The sequence below is a fragment of the Trichogramma pretiosum genome, unplaced genomic scaffold, assembly GCF_000599845.2.
Source record: "Trichogramma pretiosum strain Unisexual culture from Peru unplaced genomic scaffold, Tpre_2.0 scaffold76, whole genome shotgun sequence".
In the NCBI taxonomy this organism is placed as follows: domain Eukaryota; kingdom Metazoa; phylum Arthropoda; class Insecta; order Hymenoptera; family Trichogrammatidae; genus Trichogramma; species Trichogramma pretiosum.
The window spans coordinates 275,646-288,572 of NW_019640848.1; the positions used below are offsets into that span (position 1 = coordinate 275,646).

Here is a 12,927-nt window from a genome sequence, read left to right on the forward strand (position 1 = left end):
GTGTACCAACTTCTTTCCGCACGCGCGACATGTCGACTGATCCGGGACTATCAGAGATAGAGAGAAGGCTCACGGAAATTTGGGTTAATGGTCGTGCTCACTCGCTCGAAGCACGTTTCTCTCTCTTTCTCTCGCTCCCTCCTTACGTTCTATTATGCTCAAACCAAAAAAAAAAAGATGAATGGAATGAATTTAATTTAGCTTCTAACATTCTGCAAAAAAATTCTCACTTAAATCTCCATCCTGTAAAAACGGAAAAGGTAGCAAAAAATGGTTACTTCGTTAGAGACTTATGTTGCGCATTACGGAGTACAGCGAGTTATTACAAATAGATTATACATGTACACGTCTATACAGCAGCCATTCGCGAAAATTTTATAACGAGCATTTACGACTTACGAGCGAGAGAGAGAGGTAAAGACACAGTTTATTATAATATTCGCGAGAAAGAGAGAGGATTTATTCGATGACTCGTTTCGTTGAATCGAGTGCACGCGCGAGAGGTCACGCAAAAGAGTACTAAAAAAAGGGGGAGTACGTACATATATAGGAAGATGAAGAGGAGTACGAGGAGGAGGAGGAGACGTTTAACCCAAATTGCCGAAAATCAAGGTTGTTGATAAAGCCGCACATGTATATAACAAGCGTCTACTCCGTCTTCTGTCGCAATTCGATGTTTTATTATTATTTCTCCTGTCGCGAAAAGCTGCTGAGTTTCTCGCCTCCTCTTCCTCGCGTTTATATTCGTGCAATTCCATGAAAATGTAATATCGTCAACCTTAAAATAGTGTAACCTAAATAAACGCTTAGGCTATAAAGCTCCAAAAGCTCGACTGGAATGGCGAAACCTTTTCGTATCGTCTTGCGGCGTCGAATTCAATGAAGAATTCTTCATTACATCGAGAGAGAAAACATCTATATCTGTGTTTTTTTCTCTCGCTTAATATCGGCAAAAACTTTTCTGAGTCAAGCTTACAGATCTTGCTAAAAGTGACAACGGAGAAAAAAAGCTAAATTGACTCTTGATCCACGTTAGCTACGAGCTTTAATACTTGTGGGTATACACTCGTTTTCTATAGAAGTTTCTGTTTGCAGTATGAAAAAAAATCCGCAGAGTTGACCCATGTGAACGAAGGCCGCAGCATACGAATTATAGGTCAGTGCAGCTCGACGCATACACTGTACGAGCTTTTCTCTAGTATATACTTGAAATTCGCGTAAAGCTCGCATGTTCATCCGATTATAAATCCCATTGCGTACCTTGTAACGCGAGCGTAATTCTCCATGTGATTAGGTTTTTGGAGTAAAAAATACAATACAATTCGGCATAATCAAGCGTTGAAGTTTTTCATAACATTTTCTTTTCAATGAGCACGCTTTCAAAGTCCTACGACTCCTAATCTCGAAGGAAAATTCCAAGAGGAATTGAAAATCATTTCGATCGATATCCAATGTTTTGTGATTAGAGCCTCGAACGTGATTGGACTTACAAGTCAATTAAAGTAACTGATGCAGAATCCTTAAGGAAGTAATAGATTGATTTTCCAAATCAATCTATAATTACAAAGTAATTAAATTTTTTTTCAATGAAATAAAATTGATGCTGAATTTTTTCAAGTAAAAAGTCTGCCCAGGACGAAAAATAATAATTTGACGTTTTCCTAAATTAGAAGTGCATTAAAAGTTTTTATTGCGCGGGAAAAGAAGTCGTCGCGCGCCCATAACTCAGCGAGAAATTTCACACGCGTGCAGTAGCGCGCAGCGACGATATAAGACGTTGGCAGTTGAAATTTTTGGTGTGAATTACTTTTTTGATATAATGTTATAACAGCTCCCCTCTCCTTTTCGCTGCTATAACACAATTCCGAAGCTCTCGTAAAGTGACAAGATTTGCATCAAGACAGCTCCGGGGCCCACGCAGATGCCGTTATATAAGTCGAGTCGAATGAATGCAGGACTTTTTAATTGTGAATTAGGAGGATATCTGTCACGGTAACTTGAACTCGAGTGAGAGAGTTTGTGTGAGAGAGAGAGCTAGGAGGAAGGAAAGAAAAACGTCGTCGCTCTTCTTCGCAATTAACCGCAGCATCAGTTTGCGGGCGCGCGCGATATCATCCGAACGATGGCTTTCCAGCAATTAGCGGGCACATTTTTCGCCTTGCTCGGGCGCTCACCATCGGTCCCTCGCCACTTCTATATCATACCTATATAAACACACGAATCGAGAACTTTGTATTTGTATGCGTTCGAGTGTGCGCGTCCGCGTAAGTGTGAGTGTAAAAAGGAGTCGAGCTTTTGCGGGAGGGAAGCAGTAGTAGAGCGTGATCGATCCGACACTACACGCGGCGCGAGTATATGCTGCTGCTGCTGCACCGAGTACCAGGCCAGGTCAGGTCTTGACGCTAGTAAGTATGTGTGTGTATGTGTGCAAATGCGCGCACACGCACACATTTACCCCAAGTATACATATATATAGGTTCGAGCGAGAGCACACCCGCCGCGAAAGTGAATCTATATCGAGCGCGAGTCGCAGCGCGTATACCGTGAGAGGAGCAGCCGAGCTCTATATTGTTGCTCGCTACTGCACTGCATGAGCTGCACCCGAAGAACTGTATAGCTGCAGCTGCTGCACACCCCCCGGTATTTACCAGCTGATCGAGTCAGCTGAGGTTCGCGCGCGCTCCATGACTATATTACAATGCATCCAGCTCTCTCGCGTTCGTTTTCGCTTTCTTATTCGACTCTGCATCGATGTAAGTGTACACGAGTATGTGTGTATGTGTCTGTGTGTTTGTATCTGTGCCGTAAGAGCTTGCAAGCTCTCGGCTTGCAGAAATAAGCGAACTAGAAAGTCGAAGAAAATAACGATGTCGATGTTGGCTCGAGGATATATAACTGGAACACATTGACGTCTCTTTTTCTTCTTCTTCTTTTTTCCAATATAGGGACGAGCTTGATGTAAATGTCACGTTGGTATCTACGAGGAAAAGACAAAATACCTAAAGTAAAAAATTATCCCAAAGACTGAATTCGTGTTATAAATATACATTTGAAGGTATATTTAATTTAAACCGACGTAAACGTCTGACATGTATCGAATAACGATAAGTTATCTATTATACACACATCGGTCCTTGATTTACTGAGATGTAGGCTAATCCGGAAAAAATTAGACGAAATCGACGATTTTCTCAGCTCTTTCTCTCTCGCGTTCCAACTCAAACAAAACCTCGTATATCGGAATAAAGACGTTATCGCAAATATACTCGGAATTCATTTATTCGAGCTTACGATTGATTATACTACGCCTCGGTGTCCCAAGACTGCTACTGCTGCTGTTTACATAGAGAATCGTATCGCCTTTTATATATATGCGCGCGCCCACACATACACACACAAATACACGTACACATGTCTACGCGGGAGCTTACTTATATATTCGCGTGACACGAACTGTAATCCTCGGCTATACGATACCAGTTTCCAATCGATAATGAATATTCAAGTGATATAGTAACCTACATTTTTAGATCAATAAAGTTTCTGCTAAGATTAATTTAGATTTTAAATTCAATTCTCAACTTTGAACGCATGTAATTGCACAACACGTGTTGAATGCATAATCGCGATCTCGTACACCCCTTTCCAAATTCGACATTTGCACATTTATTGTACTGTAATAATTGGCTTCTTTTTCTCTTTCGTTAGACTTTTGTAGCTACTCATTCGATTTACATTTCTACGTTCATTACCATCGTGGCATGTGAAATTTCGTAACCCAAAAAGTTGGAGGTAAAATAAAATAAATATGAAAAAAGTACGTGATGTTTTTAAGTTGCGCACAGACTCGCGGGTTAAAGGTGTCAAGAGCTGCTCATTTTTTGAATGAAAAGCTCGTATTATGTATATAAACATGAGTGTGCGCAACTTGGCGAAAACTGAGTATGAAATTTTGGCTTTTTGTCTTACTCGATGGTAACGCAAACACAAGCTACACTAACACACACGCTGTGCAACTATGCGTGTCTCGCGCGACGTCTGCGATGCGGTATTAAATTTACATTAAAAGTTATAACCACGCGCTCGTGCGTGTTGGTGTGATATGCATATACATGAGTACTATGCATAAACTTTACTATTGTTCATAGAGAAGGTCTGAAAAGTTGTCGTCATATAAAGGTACATCATATACGCACATACAGGGTATAAAAGCGAACTTTATATCTTCGTTGTCGGCGAATTTTCACACCCACGCACCGAAGGTTCAAATATATATGTCACATACGGACGCTCAAATATTGGCCTGCTTCTGTACGATGATCAATGTTTTATGATTTTTTTTTTCGTAAAATTACATACTCCCAACAAACAACGACAAACAATATAATGTAATAAATTTTATATTACGCTGCTTTTATTTTGTTTTCGCTACGTTTGTCCTTACGCACGTATCCTATATTTGTACGTCAAAACACCAAAAGTCAATTGTTTCAATTTCTTATATGCTATTATAGTTCTCGCTTTCTTTTCTTCGAGCTTTTTTTTCTTTTTCTCCTTTTTTTTTCATTAGCAAAAATGTGAACGAGCGGCTACGCGTCACACGCGTTCAACCTGAAATTTCTCGAGTTCTACAAGCTCCAGAGAGCTCAAGTATATAATAAGAAAAAAATAAAAATATCGCAAGATAATAATTGAGAAGTTTTATTCTCTCTCTCTCTCTTTTTCTCTTTTTACGAAACCTGACAAAAAGGAATAAAATAAACAGAGATAACGATATTGCTGCTCAGCGTGCAATAATGTACACGTCACGTATGATTTTTACGTTGATTTTTCTTTGCGTACCCTTTTATTTTCATGCCCGCCAAAGATGTGATGTGCGCGTCTTGGAGTTGTTCGGCCGTGAAAATGGAATTTTCTTTTCGTTTGCATTTTTATACGCAAGCGAGCTACGATGCAATGGAGAAACATCGCGACACGCGTATCCCTATGTATAGATTCGTAAAAAACAGTAGGAAAATCAAAGTCGACGAATTAATAAAAAGTAAAAGGATGTGACAAAGCGATGAGTAGAAAAGTCATTTCGCATATCTTGTATCGTATTGTGTACTCGCACGCGCGTTGGGAAGAGAAAGAGAAAGAGAGACAGGAAAGCTAAAAAAGTACACGAGGTGAAAACAAAAAAAGCAAGAGAGCATGCGCCGCGCGTACCGAGCTTTTGTAAATAACAAAAGTGTGCTGCAGCCTGCATTACGGCCATGTGCACATTTCTCTAACAAAACAAACGCGTGTAAAAAAATTCACTATACACTCAGCTGCCTCCTCTACACGTATACAACAACAACAACAAAGTAGACGCAGTACACACGACGAAGCGAAGCTGCTTCTCGAACGTTCGCGGCACACATCCGCTCTCTGAGCTGCTGCTGCTACTGCATCGGGCGACTTTTTAATTTGCACTTTGCTCGAGTATACACAGTCGTACGCCTGCCTGTCTCGCACATCCTTTGTTGAACGTTTTATCTTTTTTTTTTTACTTTTTTTTATTGGGTTCGTGCTCGGTATCTTGCCGAGTCAGAAATGTTGAACAGATGCTCGGGAAATTTTCGCGCATACGGAATTTCGTGCGCGCATAATATGTGTGCGTGCAGTAAACGAATGACTTATTATTTTTTTCGTCACGCACATCACCGCCGATCGGAATCGTCAAAAGAAAGAAAAGGAAATTACGAAGAAAAGGAGAGAGTGAAAATGCAAAGACCAGTGAACGCGACTTACGTACATATAGTTTATGAAACGTCGCGTACACCGCTTTTATGCATGATGTAATATACGCGAGTTGGCGAGAAAATAAAAATTACCTATTATATATGCGTATGAGCGAAAGCTAAGATAGACTGCATTAGTGTTATCTTTACAAGTATTGTTACAAGCAAGTAGTTATACGCCTATGTGTGTGTGTGTGTGAATGTTTAGGGACACGTGTGCAGGAGTATGAGTAATTGAGCGGATGGCGTATATAGTACGGCAGCTAAAGCGGTCACTGCTCTCATTTTTTCTTCTTTGGTCTTTACTTTGCATTTTCTTTCTTCTTGTTCGAGTGTGATATACTATATGCATGTATATATATATGGGCTGAATCATGTCAACTATATACTGCACGTGACTGGTCGAACTAAACAATATGTTGAATATTTTGTAAGCTGTAAAGAAATCAAAAAATATTCCGAGGCACAACTACGAGATAAAATGCGTAGAAGTGGCCTCTTGTTGAAACTTTTAAAATATTCCAGGATGCCACAATGTATCTCATCTCAAAATATATGAATCAATTATAAGATTTCTAAGTGAGAACTCTAGAGAAGAGTACTAACTCGGTTTTACATTTTCTTAATTTGGAAGAAAGTATTTGCTCCGCTCTATTGACAACCATCCACAAATCTGAATATCAAAGTTGACTACCTATTCTGAAAAAAGAAAATCCGATAAATTGTTTGATGAAAAAGACCTAATAATTTTATTAAAAAACGGATTCGATTACAGTAATAACTGTAAACAAAAAAAGTCCCAATTAAAATTTGACTAATTCGATTTGTGTTAAAACAACACCCAAGAGCATTAGACCATGTAGATGTAAAAATTATTTGGATACAAAAATTTACAAGAGTCTCATAAATGCAGTACATGTTCAGAGCAAACACTTCGAGTGTGATATTTATTTCAAATCATTTGACCACAAGAATGACTTCAGTAGATACATAATTACAGTACATAAACGTAGCAAATCCTTCAAATGTGATATTTGTCACAAATCATATGAATGTAAGAGTGACCTCATTGAACACATTTATTCATTACGTGTTTGTGTCAAACCTTTTGAGTGTAAAAATTGTCACAAAACATTTGGACATAGAAGTAATATCAAAGGGCACGCAATGCAATACATACGAAATCTTTTACATTAACATCCTTCAATTTAGTGAACAACAATAAAGTATTTCAAAATGTTTATAATTTTGTCATGATTGTAAAAGCCCTTCAAGTTACCTTTCTTTCATTAAGACAGGGAGACTGTAGTATTTTTTTTTTAAATATTTTCGAATTAATTTCTAATTTAAGATGCTGTCATACGAAAGAGCTTTATAATAATATTTTTTTCAAAAATCATTTTTACGTGCGATGATAAAAAATGAATTAATTCATCTCAATTTAGTAAATTAAAATAGACATATATAATTACAGCAAGTCTTTATCGGATTAAATGCACGTGAAGCCAGCCTCGGGAAAAGAGCGATCCTATCTAGACTTTGCATCACGAAACGCTTGTGTGCCTGCGCGTGTTTGTGTTCAGTTCAAATAAAAAAATCAAACGAGTTATCCGCTCTTTGGATTGGTGCTGATAATGCAAACGAGCGGCGCCAAGCTCGCTATTTTCTTCTTTTTTCAACTTATATCGTACGTATTTATTTATTTAAATACGAGTGCGGAGATGATACTTAACCCCTCTATAAAAATGGTGAGTGAAAAAAGGGGCACGATATACCAAGTTGAATCCTATGAAGTGTTTCATTTTGTTTGTCAGAATACTGATTGAAATTCAGGATCGATAATTTTCTTTCAACTATTCGAGTTGTTCATTGACGTTGAGAACTCAGTTAAATAAGTAATTGTTTTTTTTTTCTTGAATTATTGTCGCTCGGCGCGCAGAAAGTTTCATAATGATGTAAACTTCTCGAATATCTCAATGAAGTTGTACGAACGACGAAACGAGGCGATTTATATCTCAGCATAGACGTCTTTGTTCGTATAATGGGACATACATTCTGCGTGATTCAACGTTGTCGGACTTTTAGAAAAGAAATTTTTGCGTTTGGTTGTTACACATGCCGACATTACGTTGAAGTATTCTCATGTACGTGGGACAATAAACATTTTTTTCAATTCTACTCACATCGTGCACACGAGCTCTCTTCATCTTCGATAAAATTGAAGACGGACAGTCTTAGTTGTAATAGGCGTATAATCCATCGTGCGACTTTAAAACGATCTAGGAGGTGGTTAGGATAAGTATCTGAGTGCGTAATTGACGCAAACGACGGTCAAAGTTCTTACACGTTCACCCAATTCAAGAGGTCATTTTTGTTTTCATTCTCAGCCAAGAGATTACTAAGTAAAATTTTGAAAAATTAAAATTGTTGAGTTCTGATTTTCAATGAAACAAATTACTTGTTTACTCTCTGTAAATCAACACTGCATTATATGTCATTCATAAATTAAACACTCATCATCATAAAAATCATTTTGTAGAGTACAAAGAAGTCTAAGCACTTAAATCGTCACGAAATTGAATTTAAATAAACTTTGTTATTGCTTGAACTCGATTTGTATGTTTCTAAATCATAGTCACTCGGGCGCGCTCATTCCCGTACGAGTCTTCCGTAAAAAAGTCAAAACAAACCCGATGTTGTGCGCTCTGCGCGTGTAAGTAGTTTCAGCAAAAAAGTATAAGGATGACGAATACGTCCGACGCGACACTTACGTTATGCTTTGAAGAATCATTTTTCATTTTAAAGCACTTGTTGCCTCGTCTCTTACCTCGTAGAAAGAGAGAAGCGCGCGCGTATAATGGCTCGTCATTCCTCGGGTAAGCTCGCGTCTACGCACGAGCTTTGACCGAACATAATCGCACGCTTCAACTGTTCTTCGGGAATCGGGCGCGTTTAAAAAGTACTCGACTATGTATGCTATCAGATTTATAACGCAACTGCCCGTCGACGACGATCACGAAACTTTGACGATATGCGAAGTAATAAAGAAAAAAAAAAAAGAGTTGTAGCTTCGAAAACGAGCGGAACAGTAATTACTGCACTGAATGTACATAGGTATACATGTATATACCGTATCCGCGCCGCAAGCACGCAGATATTCGACAAGAGGAAAAAGTCAAATAAAAACTTGATTATAGCGCGATGCGATACGCCCGTGTGCGATCCATACGTTACGAGCACACATTACTTTTTGTGCCGTGCTGCACGTGAGCCGCACACACACACACACACTGCACCTTGTGTGTATAGCACGGCACGAACTTACGCGCGAAACGCGACCGAGAGGCGTACTTTATTTATAAACTCGCGAAAAGCAAGTTTAGCTCTCAATGACACATGTGATATATGCATAAGCGATTTCTTCGCGAGATATTTCATTGAATAAAAACGTGAAATGCGCGCGTCTCTTCCTTCTCCGACACTTTGTAATATCATTACACGCAGATGCGATCGTGACACTTTTTAAATCGAGCTCATTTCCATGCAACGACTACGATTGAAGAGCTTTTATAAAAAAAGCACACCCTCGCACATACGCACACCATCGATCGTTGACATTTTTCGCTTGCTCGAGATTCGTATAGATGAGCTTTTCTTCCTTCGCACGTTATTTTTAACTTGGACGCTTTGCTTTCGAGTTCTTGTCACGCAACGTCTCGCAAGCTTGTTAATACTTATCGACACTAGGGAAAGTTGGACAATTTAGAGCAGTTGAGAAGATCAGTGAGCGAGAAGATCGAATCTCTATGCATTTTAGCACTTATGTAAACACAACAATCTATTTTAACTCAGCGTGCGTTGTATAGAAGTAACGCACGTAAGCGTATACGACAGATATTTTAACCAACGCCTATTGCGTATTTTAATATCGCGATTGAGTGAAATATAATAATCGTATGAATTTATTCTTCAAAAGCATTTGGTACTAATCATAGTACAATATTTGATTTCACAATTTCACGATTGTTTTCAGTTTATAATATTTGAATACCTCGGATATAAATGTTTTAAATTTTATAAATCTATTGTACGATGGATTGTGTTCAAAACAGAATTTATAATGCGATTGTTGCACGCATTATCGATGCGTGTGCTTGTCTAGTGCAGACCGAGCGTATACATGATTTCGTCTTTGAGCGCGCACATTCTCATACACGTGCACAGAGCAAAAGAAAAAACAATAACAAATGCAAAAGTGAAACTGCAAGTGGCATCATTATCATTGGAAATAATCGATATCGCGCTTCAGCTCGCGCGTGGAACTGACCGATTGCACATTTGCGAGACATTATTGTACAAATAGAGAGAGAGAGAGACGAGCCCTTGGATCAAAAGCTCCGATAAGATAGTCATACTCTTACTATCGTTAATCGATTTTTTCCATTGTCCGTTCACTTTGTTAGGCGCTGCCTTTTTTTCCTCGCAACTCTCTTCTTTTTTCTTTTTTTGTTGCTTTTTTTTTATTTCGCAGTTCCCTCGTGGTGGTGCGCGTTTTGCGGCCGCGACCTCTAATGCACACTCGTTCTCGCGAGCGCATATTTTAATCATAAAGCCAACACACATTCGCCTATATGCATTTCGCTGCACATTTATAATTTAGAACAACACGTCCCGCAGACGCTAAACGACGATATATCGGCTTTTCTCTTTCTATCTCTCTCTTTTTCCCTTTTTTCATTTTGTTTATCAGCTGTAAATACAACCTGACCATAAAAAGTCGTGTGCGCATACATCGACGCCAATCGATTTGCTTTTTAACATATAGAGCGCACCTATACAGAGTCAGTGAAGCGGGAATTTCGTTTGACACATTATGTTATATTTCTCAACGATCCGCCACGGGATTATAACGTTTGGCCGCTAGTTGGCAATGCTGTAACGAGCTCGTTAAGTGCATTATATACGCGTGCAACTATTAAAAAGAGAGATTAGACTCTGATTGTGGATGACTCCGCACGTGACATGAACTGCACAATTCGACTTCATAATATCGTATAAACTCAAAGAAATTGCCTTGCTTTGACAAATTTTCTACGTCCATAGTGCACACATTATAATTTGATCGTTTTCGATATCACGAACGAGGCAAATTACATTATTATGATTCGGTGATTTCAAAAATTGATCGCTTCAACTAATTTTCGTACGTTTATAGTTCGAGCATAAACGATATCGCTTTCAAAATTTTTTCTATATGCAAGCCAAAAGTTGATTCTATATACAAGCGGCGCGCCTCGTTCGCGCGTAAGTACGTGTGCGAATAATCGCGCAGCTGCAACCTCGCTCTCGATGCATACACAATTATATGCATTCGGTGCAAGTTTGTGTGTGTGTGTCTGTGTCCACCATCTATAGATTGACAGATCGGTAATCACGTGCTACACGGCCAAGTATCCGCATAATTACTAATCTTCAGGCTTTTTCATTTTTCCTTAATTATTCTCTCCGATGTGCTGAACCAATTCATCTTGTTTTTTTTCGGTAAGGAAAGCCTTAACGATTTAAAGGTTACTAAAAATTGAATTTACAACTTTTTTTAAATATTCCTATGTTATTTAAATGAGAAGAAACCTGAGTCTGGCGAGATGAGCTTTCAAGGGATGAGAGCGAGGATTAAAGCAAGTTGGGAAAAAAAACTTTATAAAAAGTCCACTGCACGTGCAGATTTTGTGCATGAAAGGGATCGAAAAAATGTTGAAATGAATCGTCGCCTTCAGTTTTTGATGCGCGCGCGTATATCGTGTAACTTTTTTTCCAACTCTGTCGTTCGCGCGTACTTGTATGAGCGAAACGTGAATTGAACTACAATTTTTAATAAAAAAAAATCCGAGATTCATGGGGCATTTGTGAAGTTTAACTTCGAACTAAAAAAAAAAGTATTGTATTATCGGTATGCGCGTATTATACACGCGCCAAAGTCTATTGATAAAAATTTAATCAATTTTATACTGCAAGCGGTACATTCTTTTTCTCTCTCCCTCTCTCTCTTTCTCTTGTTTAAAATACAAACTTTTCTCTTTCGGAATAAATTGAATTTTCTTTCGGAATATATATTCAAATTCCTCCTCTATATTATATACGCGTTGATTTTCCGATGAAAAATTCAGAGGGCATTCCATCGGGGCTTGGTGTGTCATATAATATGAAATCGATTGCGCAATTGCAACAGTTGCTCGCAACGCACGCCTCAAAATGCATTAGCCCTAAAGAAATCATAAAGCCAATTGTTGTTTGGTAAATAATGGTAAAATAATGCATAACGCGTATAACATACATCACGCACGTTTTTGCTCGCACACACTTATAAATGCATTGAGGCTTATGAGCGCGTCTCTTTTTCTCGCTTCGCAGCTCGACCTTGACAATATAAGGTCGTCGTTTCGGGTAATGGATAATTTGTATAATATGCAAATGCAGATCTTTATGCGGTTTAAGCGAAGAAAGAAATAATGCACATAAATGCTACTCGGTGGCGGCTCTAATGGATCTGCATTATAGATTCGATTGCGCTCGCGCTTCGTGTATGTACGCACACACGGACGACTTTTTATAAACGCATTACGCACACACACACACAGGTTCTAATGGAATTGTTACAGAGCCAGCGGCAGCAGTAGCAGTGGCAACACAAAAAAGACACATCGCGATCGCTCGCTCGCGATAAGATTTTAATTGCAAAAAAAAAAGTCGGGTAATCGTCGTAACGCGCGCTTGCTGTTGCGAACTGCGCCTCGGTTTTTCTCCCTCTTTCCCGCTTTGTGTTGCTTTGTGCTCGGCAGCACAAATCTCGATTTAAAAATTAAGCGCAACTTTTCGAGAGTCGGCGATGATTAGCTTGATGTTTTTTTCACTTCGCAACAGCGCAGTGGAATATGGATCGATCACTTACTAAGACTTCCGTGATTAGGCGAACGATCGCGAATCGATCGACAATTACACGCTTTATGACTCGGGCAAACGACGCTCACGATGCCTATGTGTCTCGTTATCGCATTTTTCACCTATAATAGTTAATGAGGGCACGAGATCATACGCGTACTTAGTATTTATTAGCCGCTTTAAAACGAGTATCTGTACGTACACTACACGTGTCCTGCCAGTG

General features: G+C 38.9%; 1 protein-coding gene across 2 annotated transcripts in view; it reads left to right on the forward strand.

Annotated features, from left to right (window-relative positions):
* Positions 1 to 12,927, forward strand: part of LOC106655726 (protein yippee-like 1) — a 43,098-nt gene that overhangs the window by 15,095 nt on the left and 15,076 nt on the right. The gene's annotated exons all lie outside the window — the stretch shown is intronic.